This window comes from Pseudophryne corroboree, chromosome 10 (assembly GCF_028390025.1).
Source record: "Pseudophryne corroboree isolate aPseCor3 chromosome 10, aPseCor3.hap2, whole genome shotgun sequence".
Lineage (NCBI taxonomy): Eukaryota > Metazoa > Chordata > Amphibia > Anura > Myobatrachidae > Pseudophryne > Pseudophryne corroboree.
The window spans coordinates 271,829,346-271,853,100 of record NC_086453.1 but is presented as its reverse complement, the minus strand read 5'-3'; the positions used below and the strand labels follow the sequence as shown (position 1 = coordinate 271,853,100).

At 41.6% G+C, this 23,755-nt stretch overlaps 1 long non-coding RNA gene across 1 annotated transcript in view; it reads right to left on the bottom strand.

Moving 5' to 3' along the window:
• Positions 1 to 23,499, bottom strand: part of LOC134965514 (uncharacterized) — a 115,459-nt gene extending 91,960 nt beyond the window's left edge. Inside the window, exons 1-2 of the long non-coding RNA XR_010188413.1 lie at positions 23,381 to 23,499; positions 21,932 to 21,979 (exon numbers count right to left, since the gene is read on the bottom strand). This is a non-coding gene — a long non-coding RNA (uncharacterized LOC134965514). The remainder of the gene's footprint in view (positions 1 to 21,931; positions 21,980 to 23,380) is intronic.
• Positions 23,500 to 23,755: the final 256 nt, after the last annotated feature.

Here is a 23,755-nt window from a genome sequence, read left to right as displayed (position 1 = left end):
GCTATAAAGGAAACAACACTTCTGTAGGGTTGTTCCTATATATTTATAGCGCTTGGGTGTGTGCTGGCAAACTCTCCCTCTGTCTCCCCAAAGGGCTAGTGGGGTCCTGTCTTCGATAAGAGCATTCCCTGTGTGTCTGCTGTGTGTCGGTACGTGTGTGTCGACATGTATGAGGACGATGTTGGTGTGGAGGCGGAGCAATTGCCGGTAATGGTGATGTCACCCCCTAGGGAGTCGACACCGGAATGGATGGCTTTGTTTATGGAAAAACGTGATAATGTCAGCACGTTACAAAAATCAGTTGACGACATGAGACGGCCGGCAAACCAGTTAGTACCTGTCCAGGCGTCTCAGACACCGTCAGGGGCTGTAAAACGCCCTTTACCTCAGTCGGTCGACACAGACCCAGACACGGACACCGAATCTAGTGTCGACGGTGAAGAAACAAACGTATTTTCCAGTAGGGCCACACGTTATATGATCACGGCAATGAAGGAGGCTTTGCATATCTCTGATACTGCAAGTACCACAAAAAGGGGTATTATGTGAGGTCTGAAAAAACTACCTGTAGTTTTTCCTGAATCAGAGGAATTGAATGAAGTGTGTGATGAAGCGTGGGTTAACCCCGATAGAAAACTGCTAATTTCAAAGAAGTTATTGGCATTATATCCTTTCCCGCCAGAGGTTAGGGCGCGCTGGGAAACACCCCCTAGGGTGGATAAGGCACTCAAACGCTTATCAAAACAAGTGGCGTTACCGTCTCCTGAAACGGCCGACCTCAAGGATCCAGCTGATAGGAGGCTGGAAACTACCCTGAAAAGTATATACACTCATACTGGTGTTATACTGCGACCAGCCATCGCCTCAGCATGGATGTGCAGTGCTGGGGTGGTTTGGTCGGATTCCCTGACTGAAAATATTGATACCCTGGATAGGGACAGTATTTTATTGACTATAGAGCAATTAAAGGATGCTTTTCTTTATATGCGAGATGCTCAGAGGGATATTTGCACTCTGGCATCGAGAGTAAGTGCGATGTCCATATCTGCCAGAAGAAGTTTATGGACGCGACAGTGGTCAGGTGATGCGGATTCCAAACGGCATATGGAAGTATTGCCGTATAAAGGGGAGGAATTATTTGGGGTCGGTCTATCGGATTTGGTGGCCACGGCAACAGCCGGGAAATCCACCTTTTTACCTCAGGTCCCCTCCCAACAGAAAAAGACACCGTCTTTTCAGCCGCAGTCCTATCGTTCCTATAAGAACAAGCGGGCAAAAGGACAGTCATATCTGCCCCGAGGCAAAGGAAAGGGTAAGAGAGTGCACCAAGCAGCTCCCTCCCAGGAGCAGAAGCCCTCCCCGGCTTCTGCAAAGCCCTCAGCATGACGTTGGGGCTTTACAAGCGGACTCAGGGGCGGTGGGGGGTCGACTCAAGAATTTCAGCGCACAGTGGGCTCACTCACAGGTGGACCCCTGGATCCTGCAGGTAGTATCTCAGGGTTACAGGTTGGAATTCGAGAAGTCTCCCCCTCGCTGGTTCCTAAAGTCTGCTCTGCCAACGTCTCTCTCAGACAGGGCGACGGGATTGGAAGCCATTCACAAGCTGTATTCTCAGCAGGTGATAGTCAAGGTACCCCTCCTACAACAGGGAAAGGGGTATTATTCCACACTATTTGTGGTACCGAAGCCGGACGGCTCGGTAAGACCTATTCTAAATCTGAAATCTTTGAACCTGTACATACAAAAATTCAAGTTCAAGATGGAGTCACTCAGAGCAGTGATAGCGAATCTGGAAGAAGGGGACTTTATGGTGTCTCTGGACATCAAGGATGCTTACCTCCATGTCCCAATTTGCCCTTCACATCAAGGGTACCTCAGGTTCGTGGTGCAAAACTGTCATTATCAGTTTCAGACGCTGCCGTTTGGATTGTCCACGGCACCTCGGGTCTTTACCAAGGTAATGGCCGAAATGATGTTTCTTCTGCGAAGAAAAGGCGTATTAATTATCCCTTACTTGGACGATCTCCTGATAAGGGCAAGGTCCAGAGAACAGCTGGAGGACGTAGTAGCACTAACCCAAGTAGTGCTGCAACAGCACGGGTGGATTCTGAATTTTCCAAAATCTCAATTGACCCCGACGACACGTCTGCTGTTCCTGGGAATGATTCTGGACACGGTTCAGAAAAAGGTGTTTCTTCCGGAGGAGAAAGCCAGGGAGTTATCCGAACTTGTCAGGAACCTCCTAAAACCAGGAAAAGTGTCTGTGCATCAATGCACAAGAGTCCTGGGAAAAATGGTGGCTTCTTACGAAGCGATTCCATTCGGCAGATTCCACGCACGAACTTTTCAGTGGGATCTGCTGGACAAATGGTCCGGATCGCATCTGCAGATGCATCAGCGGATAACTTTGTCTCCACGGACAAGGGTGTCTCTTCTGTGGTGGTTGCAGAGTGCTCATCTGTTAGAGGGCCGCAGATTCGGCATACAGGACTGGGTCCTGGTGACCACGGATGCCAGTCTGAGAGGCAGGGGAGCGGTCACACAGGGAAGAAACTTCCAGGGAGTGTGGTCAAGCCTGGAGATGTCTCTTCACATAAATATACTGGAGCTAAGAGCGATTTACAATGCTCTAAGCCTGGCAAAACCCCTGCTTCAGGGTCAGCCGGTGTTGATCCAGTCGGACAACATCACGGCAGTCGCCCACGTAAACAGACAGGGCGGCACAAGAAGCAGGAGGGCAATGGCAGAAGCTGCAAGGATTCTTCGCTGGGCAGAAGATCATGTGATAGCACTGTCAGCAGTGTTCATTCCGGGAGTGGACAACTGGGAAGCGGACTTCCTCAGCAGACACGATCTACACCCGGGAGAGTGGGGACTTCATCCAGAAGTCTTCCACATGATTGTGAACCGTTGGGAAAAACCAAAGGTGGGTATGATGGCGTCCCGCCTCAACAAAAAACTGGACAGGTATTGCGCCAGGTCAAGAGACCCTCAGGCAATAGCTGTGGACGCTCTGGTAACACCGTGGGTGTTCCAGTCAGTGTATGTGTTTCCTCCTCTGCCTCTCATACCAAAAGTACTGAGAATTATACGGCAAAGGGGAGTAAGAACGATACTCGTGGCTCCGGATTGGCCAAGAAGAACTTGGTACCCGGAACTTCAGGAGATGCTCACGGAAGATCCGTGGCCTCTACCTCTAAGACGGGACCTGCTTCAGCAGGGACCGTGTCTATTCCAAGACTTACCGCGGCTGCGTTTGACGGCATGGCGGTTGAACGCCGAATTCTAAGGGAAAAAGGCATTCCGGAAGAGGTCATCCCTACCCTGGTAAAAGCCAGGAAGGAGGTGACTGCACAACATTATCACCGCATTTGGAGAAAATATGTTGCGTGGTGTGAGGCCAGGAAGGCCCCGACGGAGGTATTTCAACTGGGTCGATTCCTACATTTCCTGCAAACAGGATTGTCTATGGGCCTCAAATTAGGGTCCATTAAGGTTCAAATTTCGGCCCTGTCGATTTTCTTCCAGAAAGAATTGGCTTCAGTTCCTGAAGTCCAGACTTTTGTAAAAGGAGTACTACATATACAGCCCCCGGTTGTGCCCCCAGTGGCTCCGTGGGATCTTAATGTAGTTTTGGATTTTCTCAAATCCCATTGGTTTGAGCCACTCAAATCGGTGGATTTGAAATATCTTACATGGAAAGTAACCATGCTACTGGCCCTGGCTTCAGCCAGGAGAGTGTCAGAATTGGCGGCTTTATCGTATAAAAGCCCATATCTGATTTTCCATTCGGACAGGGCAGAACTGCGGACGCGTCCTCAGTTTCTGCCTAAGGTGGTTTCAGCGTTTCACCTGAACCAGCCTATTGTGGTGCCTGCGGCTACTAGCGATTTGGAGGATTCCAAGTTGCTGGACGTTGTCAGGGCATTGAAAATATATATTTCAAGGACGGCTGGAGTCAGAAAATCTGACTCGCTGTTTATACTGTATGCACCCAACAAGCTGGGTGCTCCTGCTTCTAAGCAGACGATTGCTCGTTGGATTTGTAGCACAATTCAACTTGCACATTCTGTGGCAGGCCTGCCACAGCCTAAATCTATCAAGGCCCATTCCACAAGGATGGTGGGCTCATCTTGGGCGGCTGCACGAGGGGTCTCGGCATTACAACTCTGCCGAGCAGCTACGTGGTCGGGGGAGAACACGTTTGTAAAATTCTACAAATTTGATACCCTGGCTAAAGAGGACCTGGAGTTCTCTCATTCGGTGCTGCAGAGTCATCCGCACTCTCCCGCCCGTTTGGGAGCTTTGGTATAATCCCCATGGTCCTGACGGAGTCCCAGCATCCACTAGGACGTCAGAGAAAATAAGATTTTACTTACCGATAAATCTATTTCTCGTAGTCCGTAGTGGATGCTGGGCGCCCATCCCAAGTGCGGATTGTCTGCAATACTTGTACATAGTTATTGTTACAAAAAAATCGGGTTGTTATTGTTGTGAGCCGTCTGTTCAGAGGCTCCTACGTTTGTCATACTGTTAACTGGGTTCAGATCACAGGTTGTACGGTGTGATTGGTGTGGCTGGTATGAGTCTTACCCGGGATTCAAAATCCTTCCTTATTGTGTACGCTCGTCCGGGCACAGTATCCTAACTGAGGCTTGGAGGAGGGTCATAGGGGGAGGAGCCAGTGCACACCACCTAGTCCTAAAGCTTTTATTTTTGTGCCTGTCTCCTGCGGAGCCGCTAATCCCCATGGTCCTGACGGAGTCCCAGCATCCACTACGGACTACGAGAAATAGATTTATCGGTAAGTAAAATCTTATTATTTACATGTTAACATGAAACACTACTACTATGTAAATCAAGAATCTGTATAAAGCATTGTTATTTATAAAAAATAATTTCTTATAGAAAACATGAGATACCAAAGTCTTAGGGCCACCATATTAAAGTGAGCAATCCACTGGGCTTACCTTTGGAGGAGCATTTTATTGTGATCACCTCCCCTAATGGGCAAAGTTATATGATCAATAAGTTTTTATCTCAGTTGTGCCAGGGAGTGGTGTGCAGACTTAAGATGATGGGCTACCGGCTGCTTTACATCATTACCTTCACAAGCAAGTCTGATAGCCACTCTATGCTGTGTGGCACGTTCTTTGAAACAACAGGTGGTCTTTCCTATATACAGGTACGTCAGACCACAAGGACATTTGATTATGTAGATCACTTACTGTACTTGCTATTACAGCTTGAAGCATATTTAATTGGTACTTTAGTACCAGAATGTGAATGGGTCACATAGGGACTGATTTCTAAATATCTGCACGTAGTGCATCTAGTACATCTACATGATCCTGGGGCTTTAGAGAGAAATTGTATGGGGTGCTGATTCCCACTTGTAGTAACGTCATTCCTCACTAACCAGTTCTTTAGATTTCTACCTCTCTTCTGGCAGTTAAGAATCCTTGTGTCCTTGAATATAGGCAGACTTGGATCTGTGGAGATTAATGGCCATAGACCAGAGGTTCCCAAACGCGGTCCTCAAGGTACCCCAACAGTCCAGTATTTAGGTATATCCATGGCTCAGCACAGATGATTAAATCAAATTGACTGAGATGCTAATTAAGTCACCTGTGGCCAAGCATGGATACATTAAAACCTGGACTGTTGAGGTTCCTTGAGGAACGCGTTTGGGAACCTCTGCCATAGACGTTTAGACGTTTTTGCTATTGTCAGAGTAACTGTTGAAAAATGACTCACAAATGGTAACTCATACTGAGCTGCTTTTTCTTTGGGGATCAAACACTGTACTCTAGGTACTGAAAGTGCTTTTTGCTTAGCGGCTTTAAGTTATTTGTGCAAATTTCAATACTATTTCATCAATTTGATTTCTTGCTTCTCCTCACTCATTATATGTCTAATGACCTCTGCAGCTCTGACCTGCAGCTCTGCTGTCATACTGCCCTGACGAATAGCTGCCTATGACAGGTGGACATATAGTAAAAGGGGTTCCAGCATTGCCTTTCATTCACAGGAAGTGAGCCGAGCACCCAAGTATCTGGAACCTTGTACTCTTTTTATCTACATGCTCCTGTTGCATATTGATCTGGTAAAGCCTTAATTTTTCATCATACACTTGGATATCTTTTTCCACATATCCTTTATCATCTGAAATATTGGAGTCTGCATGACATAGAGAATCAGGACACAGAAGAAAGGGAAGTCTGATATTGGCAAAGGCGGGAGTAACCGTACTGCCCATCGCACATCCCAAGGTCTACAGAAAGTATTCACCATTAAAGTAAAAGAAATTCCTTGTTAGAGTCTTTTCCAATAATGTCAAAAAGAATGATAATTGTGGACCTATATAGGATTATCAGTAGGATTATCAGTAAGTAGATACTCCACAGATTTGAGACCACTAACATGAGGTATATTGGTTTATAGATTTATTACATTTATACTACATAACACACAATATTCTTGTAAATTATCAAGATTTTATATTTTTAATAATAGTTAAGTAGTGTCTCTCAGGCATGTCATATATATATATATATATATATATATATATATAAATACAGGCAGGTACTTATCCATCATGCACTACCATCAGGGAGGCGTCTGATTGGTTCCAAATTTATTCTACAGCAGGACAACAGCACCAAACATACCGCCAAAGTCATTAAGAACTATCTTTAATGTAAAGAAGAACAAGGAGTCCTGGAAGTGATGATATGGCCCCTACAGAGCCCTGATCTCAACATCATCGAGTCTGACTGGGATTACATGAAGAGACAAAAGGATTTCAGCAAGCCTATATCCACAGAAGCTCTGTGGTTAATTCTCCAAGATGTTTGGAACAACCTTCTTGCTGAGCGCCTTCAAAAACTGTGAGTAAGTGTACCTACCTGTAGAAGAAATTATGCTGTTTTGAAGGCAAAAGGTGGTCATAGCAAATATTAATTTAATATAGATTTCCCTTCTGTTCATTCACTTTGCATTTTGTTGATTGATAAAAATAAACTATTACCACTTCTATTTTTGAAAGCAACTTTACTTTGCAGCATTTTTTCCACTCCTGCCTTAAACTTTTGCATGGTACTGTATATATATATATATATATATATATATATATATATATATAGGAAAGGAAAGAAGCAGCGGCACTCCATCGGTGTAAACAATCAAATATGTATTCAAAAAGACATAACAGTGGTCACATACAAAACCAACATTTCGGGGTCCTGAGACCCCTTTGTCAAGGCGTGAACAGTGATAGAAAGAGACCCACTTACCTTTATAGCACCCTGGTGAATCCCGCACGTGGAGGAAGACACAGGGCAGGGCGCCGTCAATCACGGGGGTCGCCGGAAGTCCTCCGGCGTCTCCAGGAGATGACGTGGTGTCAGGTATGCGGCGTGGTTGCCATAGTAACCAGCGGCGCTTCCCGGAGCACCCACGCCGGCTCTGTGAAAGAAAGAAAGTGCAGCAGTGAAACTAAAATGCAGCAGCAATAGTGGGGGCACAGTGTAAAATAAACACATAGGGGGGCAGAGCTGTAGACGGAGGGAGGAAGCAATGTAACCCCATACATGGGTAATGCGGAAGCATGTTGTTAAATTGCATAATGAGTACACTATGTGAAATCTATAGGATCACTGTAATCAATAGAGCAATTGCCAAGGGTAAAGCAGAGAAGAATTATCAGGGAAGATGGAGGGAGAGGTTAATAGTAAGGCCATGGAACAGGCTTAGTAAAGCAGAAATGAGCAGGCTGAGGGGGTAGGAGAAGTTAGCACAGTGAAGAAGAAGGAAAGAAAAGGAAAACTAACAGGACCAAATTTCTGAGGGAAAAGGGAGAATCAGTTGTGTGCTACGTGTAGAGTAAAGTTAAAACGTGGGAAACTAAAAATAGAGGGTTAGCGAACCCAAAGCTGTAGGGAGAAAGGAAGGGGAAATATGAGAGAGAAGCCATCACCCTAAACCCCTCATTAGAGGTTTACCTCGGTCGCAGCTAATATGCACAGCCAGGATCCACAGTACTCATAACACTTTGGGAGTCCAACTGGATAAAGACATTGGCAAATTTCTCCAGAGAGGTTACAACAAGGCTGATTTGCTGAAGCACAAGAATGAGGTCATGATGATGGATAGGAAGGATCTGTTGCGCCCAACAGTAAGAAGGAAAGACGGTATTATACCTTGGAAAAGTCAGTTCTGCACGTCCAGCCCGGTGGTCCAACGGGCCACGTGAGCGCTTTGGCCCATAGTGCCACTGATGAAAAACTTGCCTGTTTCAAAAACAAGAGGCCCATGAACTGCTTCATGAGGGCCAGAAACATTAAAGACACCATCGTGCATGCTGACATCACGGGCTTTACCAGCCCTGCACCGTCTCATTTCCTCACCAAACAGCCCGGCTGTTATAAATGTCTGGGATGCACCACCTGCAAGAATATGATCAGTGGATCATCCTTCAAACATCCATCTAAGGACTTTGTGTTCAAATTAAAGCATGTTATGACCTGCACGTCCACTCATGTGGTATACCTCATTACCTGCCCGTGTGGGCTAGGATATGTTGGCAAGACCATCACTAGCTTCAGAACGAGGATGGCGCAACATAGATCAGCCATCAACATGGCTATCAAGAAGGGAAGTTCTGACCAACCAATGGCGCAACATTTTGTAGCCAAGGGACATTCAGCAGATGCACTAAAACATATGATCATCGACCACGTTCCAGCTAATCTCAGAGGAGGTGATAGGAACGGCGCACTTTTGAAGTTGGAGGCCCGCTGGATATTTAAACTGGAAACTTTTCCACCGAAGGGACTTAATGACAAAATACAGTGGAATAGTCTCTAATCCGGACAATTCTCTCACGCCTAACTTGATCTAGGTTTTATGTACACGTGGATAATACTGTCTTTAATTACGGTTAGGCTTTCCAGCATCAATTCTTTTCTTCTCTAGTTGCATGCGGGTCCTAGCTTTCCTTGACTCACTCTTTCACCTTGTATTTCCAGCCCAATTGCACCAGCTCACTTGACATTCCACTTTACAGCCCCACTCACACTTTGCTTGTGCATATCACGCCTACCACACCTCACACCTTTACTTCCTTACATCTCTACATCGTTTTATTACACTACACAGCAGGTTATGGTTCGCTTCTCTCTCATATTTCCCCTTCCTTTCTCCCTACAGCTTTGGGTTCGCTAACCCTCTATTTTTAGTTTCCCACGTTTTAACTTTACTCTACACGTAGCACACAACTGATTCTCCCTTTTCCCTCAGAAAATTGGTCCTGTTAGTTTTCCTTTTCTTTCCTTCTTCTTCACTGTGCTAACTTCCCCTACCCCCTCAGCCTGCTCCTTTCTGCTTTACTAAGCCTGTTCCATGGCCTTACTATTTACCTCTCCCTCCATCTTCCCTGATAATTCTTCCCTGCTTTACCCCTGGCAATTGTTCCATTGATTACAGTGATCTTATAGATTTCACATAGTGTACTCATTATGCAATTTAGCAACATGCTTCCGCATTACCCATGTATGGGGTTACATTGCTTCCTCCCTCCATCTACATTTCTTCCTCCCTCCGTCTACAGCTCTGCCCCCCTATGTGTTTATTTTACACTGTGCCCCCACTATTGCCGCTGCATTTTAGTTTCACTGCTGCACTTTCTTTCTTTCACAGAGCCGGCGCGGGTGCTACGGGAAGCGCCGCTGGTTACTATGGCAACCACGCCACATACCCGTCACCACGTCATCTCCTGGAGACGCCGGAGGAATTCCGGTGACCCCCGGAATTGACGGCGCCCGGCCCTGTGTCTTCCTCCACGTGCGGGATTCACCAGGGTGCTATAAAGGTAAGTGGGTCTCTTTCTATCACTGTTCACGCCTTGACAAAGGGGTCTCAGGACCCCGAAACGTTGGTTTTGTATGTGACCACTGTTATGTATTTTTGAATACATATTTGATTGTTTACACCGACGGAGTGCCGCTGCTTCTTTCCTTTCCTGCATTATTGTTGACTGCGGAGGGCACCCGGTTTTTGCCATAGCATACTGGGAGTGCTGGGCATTTCTACATTCTTTATATATATATATATATTTATATATATATATATATATATACACATATGGTTTGGGTATGGGAGATTGGCACCCACGATGCTTGCCATCACATGACCAACACTGGCATCTGACAGTAAGAATCCAGGTACCTAGAAGGTAAGTCTCCTAGCCCTCTTCATCACCTTACCCTTTCTCAATGCAGTCTAGTCCTAAGCTTGATTTCTTGCAGCCTATCCCTTACCTCCCTCCCTGCAGCCTAAACCTACCCCCCCCCCACCCCGCACAGCCTAACCCTATCCCCTCTTCTTGCAGCCTAACCCTAATCTTCCCTTTCTGCAGCCTAAACCTACCCCCTCCCCCCTTCGCAGTCTAAATCTACCCCTGCAGCCTCACTTTAACCCACCCTGGCATACTTACATTTGGGGTGTTAACAGTTGGGATTCCAATGTCAGCATTCTGGGTGTCAGAATTTCTTCACAGTTTTTCTGACTGCCAGTATGTTGGGTTGCCAATTACATTATATATGTTTGTGTGTGTGTGTGTGTGTGTGTGTGTGTGTGTGTGTGTGTGTGTGTGTTTGTTTGTGTGTGTGTACACAAAGCTATGCAATTACACTGCCGGGAACACTGGAAGTGTTATTACCAAAATACCAAAAGAGGGGAGGAGCATGAGAGGAGTTTCTGAAGCTGCAGGGACTGATTGGCTGAGATCCATCTGTCCCTGCCTTTTTTTGGCTGAAATAAGGATTTTCCTCATATAATGCCATTCTCAGGTGCCGTTATGTAATGACAGCCTTTAAGGATTTTCATAACCTTTTTTTGCTACCTGATTAGCAGAAAACATTAGGCAATGTAGAAAGCAATGGATTACTCTGTGCAGTGCAATGTTGTAGGAGTCAAGCATTAACGGAGAAGACAATTGTGTTATCTTCTCTGTTAACTCTTTCCAACATAGGTGGTCATTCCGAGTTGTTCGCTCCTTATTTTTTTCTCGCAACGGAGCGATTAGTCGCTAATGCGTATGCGCTATGTTCGCAGTGCGACTGCACCAAGCAAATTTGCTATGCAGTTAGGTATTTTACTCACGGCATTACAAGGTTTTTTCTTCGTTCTGGTGATCGTAATGTGATTGACAGGAAGTGGGGGTTTCTGGGCGGAAACAGGCCGTTTTATGGGAGTGTGTGAAAAAACGCTGCCGTTTCTGGGAAAAACGCGGGAGTGGCTGGAGAAACGGAGGAGTGTCTGGGGGAACGCTGGGTGTGTTTGTGACGTCAAACCAGGAACGACAAGCACTGAACTGATTGCACTGGCAGAGTAAGTCTCAAGCTACTCAGAAACTGCACAGAGAAGTCTTTTCGCAATATTGCGAATCTTTCGTTCGCTATTTTGATAAGCTAAGATTCACTCCCAGTAGGTGGCGGCTTAGCGTGTGCAAAGCTGCTAAAAGCAGCTTGCGAGCGAACAACTCAGAATGAGGGCCATAGGTGGGATACTGTACTTAAATTATGCGGTTTTATTTGTTTGTTTCTGCATAATGTAAGTAAAAATATGCTTGCTAAATAGACCCCATAAAGTAAAAAATTCAAGATCTTACTGGTAGGTCACAAAAGGGTCAATTCAATTAGTCGTGAGCAGTTTGAAGTGGCATTGCAATTGCATGAAAACATCAGCAACAGCACCTCATCTTGTCCATTTCTCTCCCCCATCTCACGCTGAACTCATGGAATTTTGCATACAGCCCTATGGGACTGCAAAGAAACGTCTGTGAGTCTGCGGCTAGTTATATGAGCCGTCTCTTGGCTAAAAGTGTGGACCCTGTAAAACGTGGCAGGAAGATGAGTTTGGTCCAATGCCGAATTGTGATGCTCCCTCACATCTGCCTAGGCAATGCTTTTGCAGTTACTCTGGGAATGTGCTTCAGTTTAACCTGGCATATGCATTATGTGATGGCCCAAGGGTGTGCTTGGCTGCTACTGGAGACAGCAAATCTTCATGGAGTGGCAGTGTTCTTCATCTACATATAACTGCCACACCTTCTGGCATGGAGTATTTAAGAGCAGTTGGAGATTACGTTAATCTCTGGTAAATAATGCAGTATATGCTTTTCCAAAACATTTACACTCAGGGAAAGACGTTTCAGTGAAAATTTAATTGTTCTTCAAAATATATATTTTTCCAGTTTATTTTTTAAATACATCTTATTATAAAACACTCCCTGGACCTGTTCATCTTTTTACGTCTTTGCATATTGCCTTACCACCACTAGTTAACCGTACAAACATGCGGGCACTTTGTAATAAACACCTATTGTACCCATGAGTAAAGCTGCTCTTATATTTTATCCGCACACACAGTAGGCCATCTTCAACCAGGGCGATCGGTTGCGCCCCAAACTATATCATAGTGGGTACTTGTAACACTGTGTAACATATTTAAAAATACTGTAATACACTGCGCTGCCCAGATTCTTTGTTGCGTCTTTAATTCATACATTTGAAATCAAAGGAGAGATAAAATCAAATAAAGAAAACGGAAAACGCAGCTTCAGCCTTTTTTTTGTACTAAAGCACACGGGAATAGTTTTAATGCAACAATTATATTAAAATAAGTTATTTATATGTTTATTAGAATATCCCCTTTTCAGCCTAAAAGGCTGAATTTGATTATACATTCCCTCTGGATTCCAGACTGGTAGTTTAACATTTTCTTTTAATTTAAATAAAACAAGCATTTGCAAACAAACCTCTCACAGTGCTGCCTCTGGGGGCTTCTCCTCTCACTATTAATCTATAGAAAGGTTTGTAAATCGTCCCAGCAGCCCTTATATGCAAAGCTTTCTCTAGGCAGTATATAGCACACGTCTTTGCTATGTCCTACGAGACATGTTCTGTGCTCTAGGCTCATACTCTATCCAATATGAGGACATATTGTTATACTTCTACACACGGCACAAAGGTGTCAAATTAGGAGGCGGAATTAATCTTTCACAACTGTACACAATACATTAATCTTTATTTTTATTAATGTGCCCCATAAGTTCAAATAAATAAATTGGGGTTTCCACGCGCAGCACTTGAGGTTTAGTATGAATGATGCAGAATTTTATTACATTTACAAGCAAACTTGTCCTCTTGGAAGTACTATTAAAACTCTAAAACAAACTGTTTTTCTTAAAATAAAATATGCCTCATGGGAAAATGTACATTAGCAGTCATTCTCGTATGCATAAAAATATTTATTGTAAGCAGAGTTACAATGATGGTTTGGGATAAAATGAATAATGGCGCAGTTGAGCCTAATAATAACTCTTTTGCATAAAGATTTGTCTGAGTACTGAAGTACTGAACCAATTCTGAATTCTAATTTAACTCTAACTTTTAAGAATACCTTTGTTATTTTGATTATCTGAAATGTTGTGCCTTTGAGTTATCATCCAATTTACAGGTGTATATTTTTCATATTATGATTTTTGGAATTTAGAAACTTAGATTACTGATTTATTCATACCAATGATTTCTGCAAGAAAGGGAACAATATCGTGCAGATTTTGTTTCTGAAATTGAAAATTAGTATAATATCTGATTAATGCAATAATGCATGTAGGAATGTGCTTGGTGATGACAAGTAGCAGGACTCAATTTGACCCTTTAGGGGGTATTTAATTACCCACAGGTAATTGTATCTCCATGAGCTGTCCTATTAGCCTCGATGTAGCGTGCTCCTTCCCCCGATGCTGGCACTTATCTGGGATTATGCCCCCCCCCAAAGCAAAATCCACAATAAGTCGCCTGCCGGAGCCGTAATAACACATGAGATCAGGGACTCATCCCTGATCTGATGCGTTTTTTCACTCCATTGTGGGTCCAATTTCGGACGATCAAAATGGCCTCTAATTGGATATTGTTGTAATGACCTTCAGTCATTAATCACGATATTTGGCCATTTTCATCAGCCAAAACATCATCAGGGCTAATTGGATATCCCACTTTATGTGAGAATAACTGTTGACAGAATGTTGATGGTGAAGGTGGCTATCAATACAATAAGAAGTGGAGTCTGGGATCTGTGCTCAAAGGTAGTACAGTATGTGGTGGTGAAAGGTGTGGGGATAGAAAGGAGGGGTGAGGAAAATACTTAGGGGGTGAGGGGAAAGAGGGGTGATAAAATGAGGTAACAATGGGATAGTGGTCAGGGGGAGACAGGGAGGGGTATGTCTAGGGAGTTGCTTATACTGGAGATGTCTTCCCTACTCAAAAGAATATAATGCTGATGATATATATGGTGAATCATTACAATTTATTGTGTCACAGCACACTAAAGTATGCATAACCAATGGTAGAAATCAGGGTCACATAAAATCTATGTTGTGACAATACAGTACTGTATGCTAAATAAACTTGAAAGCATGGGGGTGGATTATAAAATGGTTAAATGAATAAGAACCTGGTTGCATGATAGGAAACAGACAGTTGTAGTGAATGAAGTTCAATCTATGGAGGGAAATGTTACCAGTGGAGTACACCAGGGATCTGTACTTGGTCCAGTTCTCTTTAATATCTTTGTTAGTGACATTGCAGATGGTATTGAAGGGAAGGTATGCTTTTTTGCAGATGATACAAAGATATGCAACAGGGTAGACACACTGGGAGGTGTAAAACAAATGATTGATGACCTAGGTAGGCTTGAGAAATGGTCAAGAACGTGGCAACTACAGTTTAATGCTAAAAAATGCAAAATCATGCACTTGGGTCTCAAAAACCCAAAGGCTAAATATAGTATTAAGGGTACTATAATGGAAACTACTGAGGAGGAAAGGGATTTAGGAGTCACTAATTCAAGTGACTTGAAGGCAGGAAAGCAATGCAACAAAGCAATGAGAAAGGCAAGTCAGATGCTTGGTTGCATAGGGAGAGGAATCAGTAGCAGGAAAAAAGAAGTGATAAATAATGCCACTGTATAGGTCATTGGTGCGTCCAAATCTGGAATACTGTGTCCAGTTCTGGAGACCATATCTCCAGAAAGATATAAATACATTAGAGAGTGAACAAAGAAGGGCAACTAAAATGGTGCATGGCCTACATCACAAAACTTACCCGGAAAGGCTGAAAGATCTTAACATGTATAGTTTGGAGGAGAGAAGGGAAAGGGGGGACATGATAGAAACTTTCAAATATATTAAGGGTCTAAACAAAGTTCAGGAGGGAAACATTCTTCAAAGGAAGAGAAGTATTAGAACTCGAGGACATACACTGAGACTGGAGGGGGGGGGGTTCAGGGGAAATTTAAGGAAAAATTACTTCACAGAAAGGGTAGTGAATAAGTGGAATAGCCTCCCATCATAGGTGGTAGAGGCTAAGACTGTAGAGCAATTTAATCATGCTTGGGATAGGCATATGAATATCCTTACAAAGAATTAAGGTTCAAAAAGGGTTGAGATTGCCTAAAGGATAAAAAAAGGGGAAGACTAGATGGGCCAAGTGGTTCTTATCTGCCGTCAAATTCTATGTTTCTATATTTCTATGTTTCTATGCGGCAGTCACTGAGTTACAATTGCTGAGTGTGATACTGTCTAGAGTGGGAGGGTTTGGTGGCTGATTAAGGGGGCTCTGGGTTTTCAACTGATAATGTGTGTCACCTTGGAGGGTAGCTGTCTTCTTTGGGGAGCACATTCTGTACAGACTTGCTCAAAGTCTGCCATACATCCCCCTATACATGCTACTGTGGAGCTAAGGTGATGGCTCCCTTGTTCAAGGTGCCCAGAACAGGAGAAATATTACTATATTAATCGTTATGTATTGTGAGATATATTATTGATTTTAAAAATTGTGTGTTCCCTCCGCCACAAGTTTGTAGACTCTATAATCCCAAGATTACCCTGTTATCTAACAACAAGAGCGTAGCTACCATAAGTTCAGGGAAAACAGTTGCTATGGGGTCAAGTTACATGTGTTATATACATTTTTCACCATTGAATGATACATAGAGGCACTTGGGACCTACAATATATCTAGGTATGCACTTGGACCTGCTCATTGTAATGTGGTATAAAATGAACTGGAGAGCATTATAATGTTATGAACTGGGGCACTGTAATGTGGCACAATATGAAGTGGAGGCACTATAGTGTGGTATACTATGAACAGGAGTCACTGTAATGTGGCATAATATGAACTGGGGACTCAATGTCATAATGTGAATGGGGGTACTGTTTTGCATAATGTGTACTGGCAGAACTAAAATGTGACATAATGTAAACTAGAGCACTTCTATTGGGCATAGCACTAACTAAGGCATTACTATGGTTCAGAAAATAAACTAGGACACTACTATGGGGCATAACATTAAGTCACTAGTATGGTTTAGAAAAGGAACTATGGGCACTATTATACAATTAACAACTGCTGTGGAGAGGTGTCTTTCTAGAAGCATTGGGACAGGGGTCCCTTCAATATGTTGATATGGGACCTGCAAAGTTCTGACTATGCCCCTTTCTAACAACCAATAAATGTCTCAGATTTAAGATAGGCCCTGCCCATGAGACATATATAGGAGCTAGGCCATTTATTTATCTTTTTGGAAAGAAGTGAAAACAAAATACATTAAGCTTTTAGGCATATTAAATAACACAGCAATAAGGATGATTCTTATTATGAGTTGACCTCATTATTACATTTAAACTAATCTGAGGAGAAATTACAGTATCCTTAGTTAGGCAAACATATATTTTGCATGCTTCCATCCTAAATCAGTAAATAATAAATATGAAGGCTCTAAACACCATTTCTGACCAAATTATTTGGACTGATGGTACTTATGGCTTGGGAGAATCCTACCATTTTTAAGAGGTCATATTGGGGGAGATTCAAATGTTTGAAAAGGCAATTGGAAGTCTGTTTTTTCCTATCTAATAGACAGGAAAAAACAGACACCCAACCGACTTTTCAGACATTTGAATCTCCCCCTTAATGTTAGTTTAGGCATATGGTTTCATTATTATTTTTCTACTTAAATGTTTTCTTTTAATTTAAGATCTATAGAGTTTGTTGGAATTTCTGTTTGAGTTTTTTCTTTTCTAAGTACAGGACAACAGAAGTTGTGTCACTTTTTTTCAAGACAAAACTTTTTTATGGAAAAATTTTACATTTACAGTTTTACATTTAATTATTCTGCGTATTTAGATTTCTAAAGGTTTGTTTTTACTATTGTTTAATGTTTCAGCATATCAGTTGATGTCTAGTTCCTTCATATGATATGCCACCTATAATACCTACACAAACAGCCCCAAATTTTAAAAACTAAAATTAATTTTGGACCTAATTTAGCAGTGGAGAGATTGAGTTTAATGTTCCTTTTTTTGAGTCAGACCTCAACTTAATATTTAGGAAACACCAAACAATTTATATTACCAAGTTTTCTCAAGAAGGTAATGGCATTTGTTAAATTATTTTCCAGTTTGGACTTTTTCCCAGATCTTGTTCACTCAGATTGACAAAGAATGTGCTTCTGGTAAATCAGAAATAGAAGAAATTAGAATGATTTAGATGCCTGCCAAAAACACAAAAGAAAGTTTAAGTCCCAGTAGACACTTGGTAGCTGTTATGATATGAAAACTTGGCAAAAGGTAGATAATCTGCCTAAAGTAACAGACTCTATGACACTACGCCTTAGTTTTTGTTCTAAGATATCCACTACTCATTCTGTCTGTCTGATTATCTGAGGGTGATACACAGAGACTATTATAAATTGGTACTTTAATAAAAACAAAATGCTTTCCACAAATTGGAAATAAAACCATGGCTATCTATCATAGCCCAAATTCTTCTATATGTCACATGACTTCAAAAGTTGCAATACTGTATAAATAAATTGGCTAATTGAAGGTACTGTACAACATGCTTAAATTGTCAATTACAGATTTACACTGGGATGCCATCAAAATAACTATAAAATCCACGAAAAAACTTTCAATGTTTTATCATGAAGTGATTGCACAGAATTCTCAAAGATTCTGATCCAGAACATGTTTCTCAGAAATCAACATGAGATTTGATATCATGTGTGTGAGTAAGCCTTCAGATAGATCTATTAAGTAATTGAAGTTGTTCTTTGTTAAGTCTGTGATTTAGGAGGAGATGTACTAAGCTTGGAGAGTAATTAAGTGTAAAGAGATAAAGTACCAATCATTCAGCTCCTAACTGCCATGCTACAGGGTGTGTTTGAAAAATAACAGTTAGGATATGATTGGTTGGTCGTTTGCTCCCTCCACTTTCTCACTCTCCAATGCTTAGTCCATATGCCCCTCAATTATAGGCTTTAGTAACCATGACACAGTGGTTGTTAACATTAGACAGATGGTAGATTCATACACCACCTAGATAGAGCACAAAACAATATCAGATGAAGCCAACCACCAAATGCACACACACCAACTTCATACACCACATTCTCAACACCTAGAGGTCCTGCCAGCTTTAAGTTAGGAGTACCCAATATGCATAACCCCTTTAGCACTCTAAAGGGGTCATGTCTTCCTTTTAAATTCATAAATTCAAACTATGCTTACCTCTGTTTGCTCCTGTACCGCTCTCACCAGCTATAGATAGCGACAGCAGTATAGTCACCATTGCCAGAAATGAGGACTCAGTGTTGCCTTTCCAACTTCAGTAAAGCCTTCTAGGCATTGCCAGATCCCTGCTGGGTGAAGTAATCATACACATACACAGACTGGACATCGTGCATGCGTATGAATCAGCAGCCCATCGCTGGCAGTATTAGTATAAGTACATCGCTGAGGAGTACGGAGACAGTGCTGGACCTTGCTGGAAAGTTAAGTGATGCTGAATATCAGCTGCATTTGTATCACAGAGATATAGTACTAAATTAAATATGCAGCTGGTTTTATTCTTCATTGGTAAATGAGGCCTTAAGTGTTAAAAATAAATACTTAAAAGTAAATTAGAAAATCACACAAAAAGAGTATCCCAGAGCATCAGTTTCCTTCAGGGTAAAAAATACACAACCTTTTAACAGTAAATAATAAGTTTAATGATACTCTATATAAAAGAATTACAGACCTAATACTGGTATACAACATACAAAAAAGGTTATATGGAAAAAGAAAATGTAATTTATAAAATATAAAGAAAATAATAAAAAAAAGAAAAAAATTAATAAAAATCCAGAATATATACTGTATATAAAAAAAGGTAGTTCCACAATCCTGACACAGCCTATTCATAGGTGAAATGCACTGAAGGGAGGAGGCACTCACACCACACCAACTACAGGTATATTTGACCTGTTTATTTTGGCAACAAAATACCCTTGATCCCGACCATGACCATCAAATTTGTAGTCACCTCTTTGGAGGAGTGCAGGTGGACAACCACATTATGATACACCTTACACGCAGCATGTATTTAAGTAAATAAAAATTATTCTGGTTTGGGAATGATTTGGTCTCTGTTTTCTCAATGTATTCTAGATCATTATAATCAGTAAACACTGTAATAAAAACAACAATATCTTTAGTCATTGCAATTGTTTTTTAAAAGACCATTTTTAAAGCTAGTAGATCTTTGTTTCCAATGTTATAATTGGCTTCAGTGACACAAATATATAAGAAAAAGAAGGTACAGTACAATGAGGACATTTACTAGATACCACATAACATTGTGTGAGGACAGATTCTAGGTTTCAGCCTATTTAGATGTTGTATAAAAATAAATTTTCTTAGTTTTTACAAGAAAAAAAGTACATGATTTCAGTATAATCCATCATGACTTAATTCAAAATGTCCCTGAATATAGTTTAGTAAATCTCATTGAAGAAAAAGCAGGGAACATTACTGTAGATAATCCAAAACTGCCTTCCATATGTTTCCTTTCAAGATTTCTATAAAATGGCTTGTCTCCTGCTGGGGAGTTATTTTTGTAGTATTTCCTTAATACAGTAAACTTTAAGAATTTGGAGTTTAACTTAAAGTAGTTCCCAGTGTGTGTGTTTGAATGGTAGGGTACTTAGATTGTAAGTGCTCAGAACAACTCTGTGTAATATGCTAAATAAATAAATAGAACAAATAAAATCTACAAATATGTATTTTGGCAGGATTTAAGCCCCTGGGTTAAGTTCCTGGAGCTATTCAATTTTATTATATGGCAAGCTCCAGAGTTAACACACAATAAGACATAAAGCTCTGCAATTACCATGTGCAGTAATCCAGTGGTAAACCCAGAATGTGCACTTAACATTGATTTTTGTTTGCACACTCAAGAGATGTGAACAAAAATCTGCTTTACGTGCACCCTCAGGGTTGACCAGAGGCAGTTATTGAATAGCTTCAGGATTTTAACCCAGGAGCTAAAAGCCCATAGTAATTGAATTCCCCAATGAAATACTGTAGTTATCCTGCAAGCAGAGCCCAAAGTCCAGCCATCCTGTTCTATCAGCATCATCAATTTATATTTTTATTGTTGTGGGATGAAGTAAACTTATGGAAGAATTTGGTCTTCACCTGAGAGAATGGTGGCTTCTAGTTTCATTTTGTGCAAACATGGTTCAATGTGACAATTATACGGTAAAGAGTCCCAATTTTTTGTTTATAAAAAATAAAAAAGTTACTGTAAAGTATGTATAGAATGAGTCATCGTGGCCAATCATGAATGAGACAAAGTAATTATGGAGCCGTTCTGGATACATTTTTAAAACGTTAGAATTTTCCAAGTGTATCTGTTCTCCTATCCATAAAAAAATCTTAAAATACAGGATTTTTTAGAAAAAAGAAAAGATTTATTAGAACCACATTGTTTCTGTATGTTAACAACTGTAAGGCTTGGCAATGATTTTTGTATATTTGTGACAGCATGGGTTAATACATTTTAGCATGGGTTAATACATTTTACTGTAAAAGCTTTGTAAGGCATGACTTGCAAAGCATCTAGTAGTTTAGGTTACAGGTAAACAGCATGTACAAAAGGGTGTTAAGCTCATAACCCACAATCATGCATTTTCTACTGAACAAGTAACTACAGATATTGCAGACACAGTAATAATGTGCCTAGAATAATATGTATGTTGTATCAGTTCTCATCCTATAAAAGATTGTAAAACCATATAGAAATGATTACACGTATGAGTGCATCAGTATTCAAATACAATTGAAAGTTATCAGTGAAAATGTGGACCTTGTATATAATTCATTATATCACAAAGTATATGTAACATGTAAAAAAACAAAAACAACAATATCAGTAATACAATTACACTAAAAAGAATCACTCATGAGGAATTATATAATACTACAGGTACACCACCGATTTTCCGGCATCCTCGGTTCCAGTGCCGTGCCTGATTACCGATTTTGCCGGAGTAACGGTGGAAACGTTTTTTTTTTACTAATTTTGCACCTTCAGAACATTTCTAAAGCAATAAATAGTAAAACATATCCTACAGTGTACGCCATAACAGCCCCACCGATGCTTGCTGTGTCACCAGCAGTGTCCGCGGAAGCTGTACTCACTGACACTTGTGTGTTCAGCCCATGTGCGGTACTTGCTTTGACCTTGGACACCATAACAGCCCCACCGATGCTTGCTGTGTCACCTGCAGTGTACGCAGAAGCTGTACCCACTGACACTTGCTAGTATTGCATATTATGCCCATGCGCAGAAATTGTTCTGGATTAAAAAACGTCCCTAACCTCCTTTAATTTGGACAAAGCAAAATTTTCCGGATTAAAAGAAGTTCTGGATCATCGGTTGCAAGAAAATCGGTGGTGTACCTGTACTGTAGTTAAAAGCCTGTCAAAATGACGGACACCAGGGTTGGATTAAAGGGGGGGAAGGTCGCTACTCACACAGGAGCTGCTGGGTTTCTGGAAGTCCTCCTGCTGGTAGCTAGGGCTCTGCAATGCAGAGGGTGTAACATTAGCCTGTTATATATATATATATATACAAACAGATATACAGCTACTATATATGTCCATTATTGTAAGTTAAGTACTAAGAACCAACCTAATTCCTGGCATTTATCTTAATAAGTATCTTTAAATGTAAAACTAGGAATCTAACAATGGTTACATTATGGTACCGACTCAGCTGTACAGCGTTAAATAGACTGAGTAGCAGTAATCAATGTGGGGAATTTCAAGATAAAATGGAGGTATCTCAGTGGCTAGAACCAATGTCAATCATTTTATAGTATTCACTCATTGGAGCATAGTCACACAAAAGAGCCAGCAGAGGGAATTCCAGGCAGGTTTAATGGTGACTAAGCCCACGAGGGTTAAACGTACGTTTGAGGCTGACATCAATTGACGTCATATCCGGAATCCTTGTGCAGCGCACACGGGTCCGGACGGGGCACACAGAGAGAGACGCTAGCTAGATGGGATTACAGAGGACAACACACACCCACAGGTATTTCAAGTGTCCTCTCATCGGGGTGTGGCAGGGACGGCCACATTGCACTGACCAACGGTTATCAATGTGACCGATACCAATGGCCCCAGAAAGCAGACACATCACTTCTTCCTTCCTGTCAGTGTCGGCCAGCTGACTCTCTCACCTCCCATTCACTGTGTGTACATACACAGACATGGGAAGGCAGTAGAAGTCACTAACTCTATGGCACTGACATCTAATCTCCTTTTATCATCAGATACAATTATTTCACACTAAAGGGTTTTTTTTCTAAAGAAATAACTGTTACGTACATTACAGGCTCATGTCTGAAAGCCATCATACTGTTTTTTTCCTATGTATCAGTTGCCTATATCTCTGGAAGTAAATATATCTCTCTGTTAAATTATTTATACGGGATATACTGATGATTTGTCTATGTTGAAAGAGACTATCATAAGATAAACTTAGTCTGTGTCCATAACAGTGACAAGAGATACTAACAACTCTAAATGTGTTTAAAATCACTGTTTACTCTATAAGAATATTTTCACCCTCCCTGGAAACAAAACACCAGAGGAATATCATTGTATTATATACACTAATGAAATGGTCATGAAATAATAAAGCTACAACAAAATATGCAGGTAATCTATAACCTACATATTTTCTCTACCATTTTTTCTATTTAATTCTATTTTTAAATTAAGAGTATAGAGCAGAGTTTCTTTTTTATGTTTTCCACACAATATGGTCTTTTTAAGCCAATGAATTAAAAGTTATGTTTTAAAAAAAAATTCTATACAAAAGAGTGCCCCCATACAGAGGTAAACTCTGTCTTCCTGCTCTCTTGCAGGTGTTACCACCTATACTATATATACCAGTGCTGTCACATGGAAACTCACCAGTCCCCACACAGCTTTTGCCCAGTCTGGGGGTAGAGGACACCAGTAGCCACCAACAGCTGGCCGGTGGTGTCTGGACATGACTTGTGCGGGTAGTGGGAGAGTCAAGCAAAGGACCCCACCCCTCCACTGGTGCAGAGAATATATAAGGCAGTTGAACTGATTATCTGCCTCCTCACCCGCATCATCTGCAGCTTCAGCACAGACCCCTTCTCCTCCCGGTCACCGCACTGCTCACCCAACACAGGGTCTCACCCTTTCCTGCAGGACTAATTAATTTTCTCCCCCTGCCGGTAAGTGGCAACACATGTCCCTGGTGTCTCCACTCTGAGTGCTGCAGGGCCATCTTGTGGTTCCTACATCCATTTCCTGGTA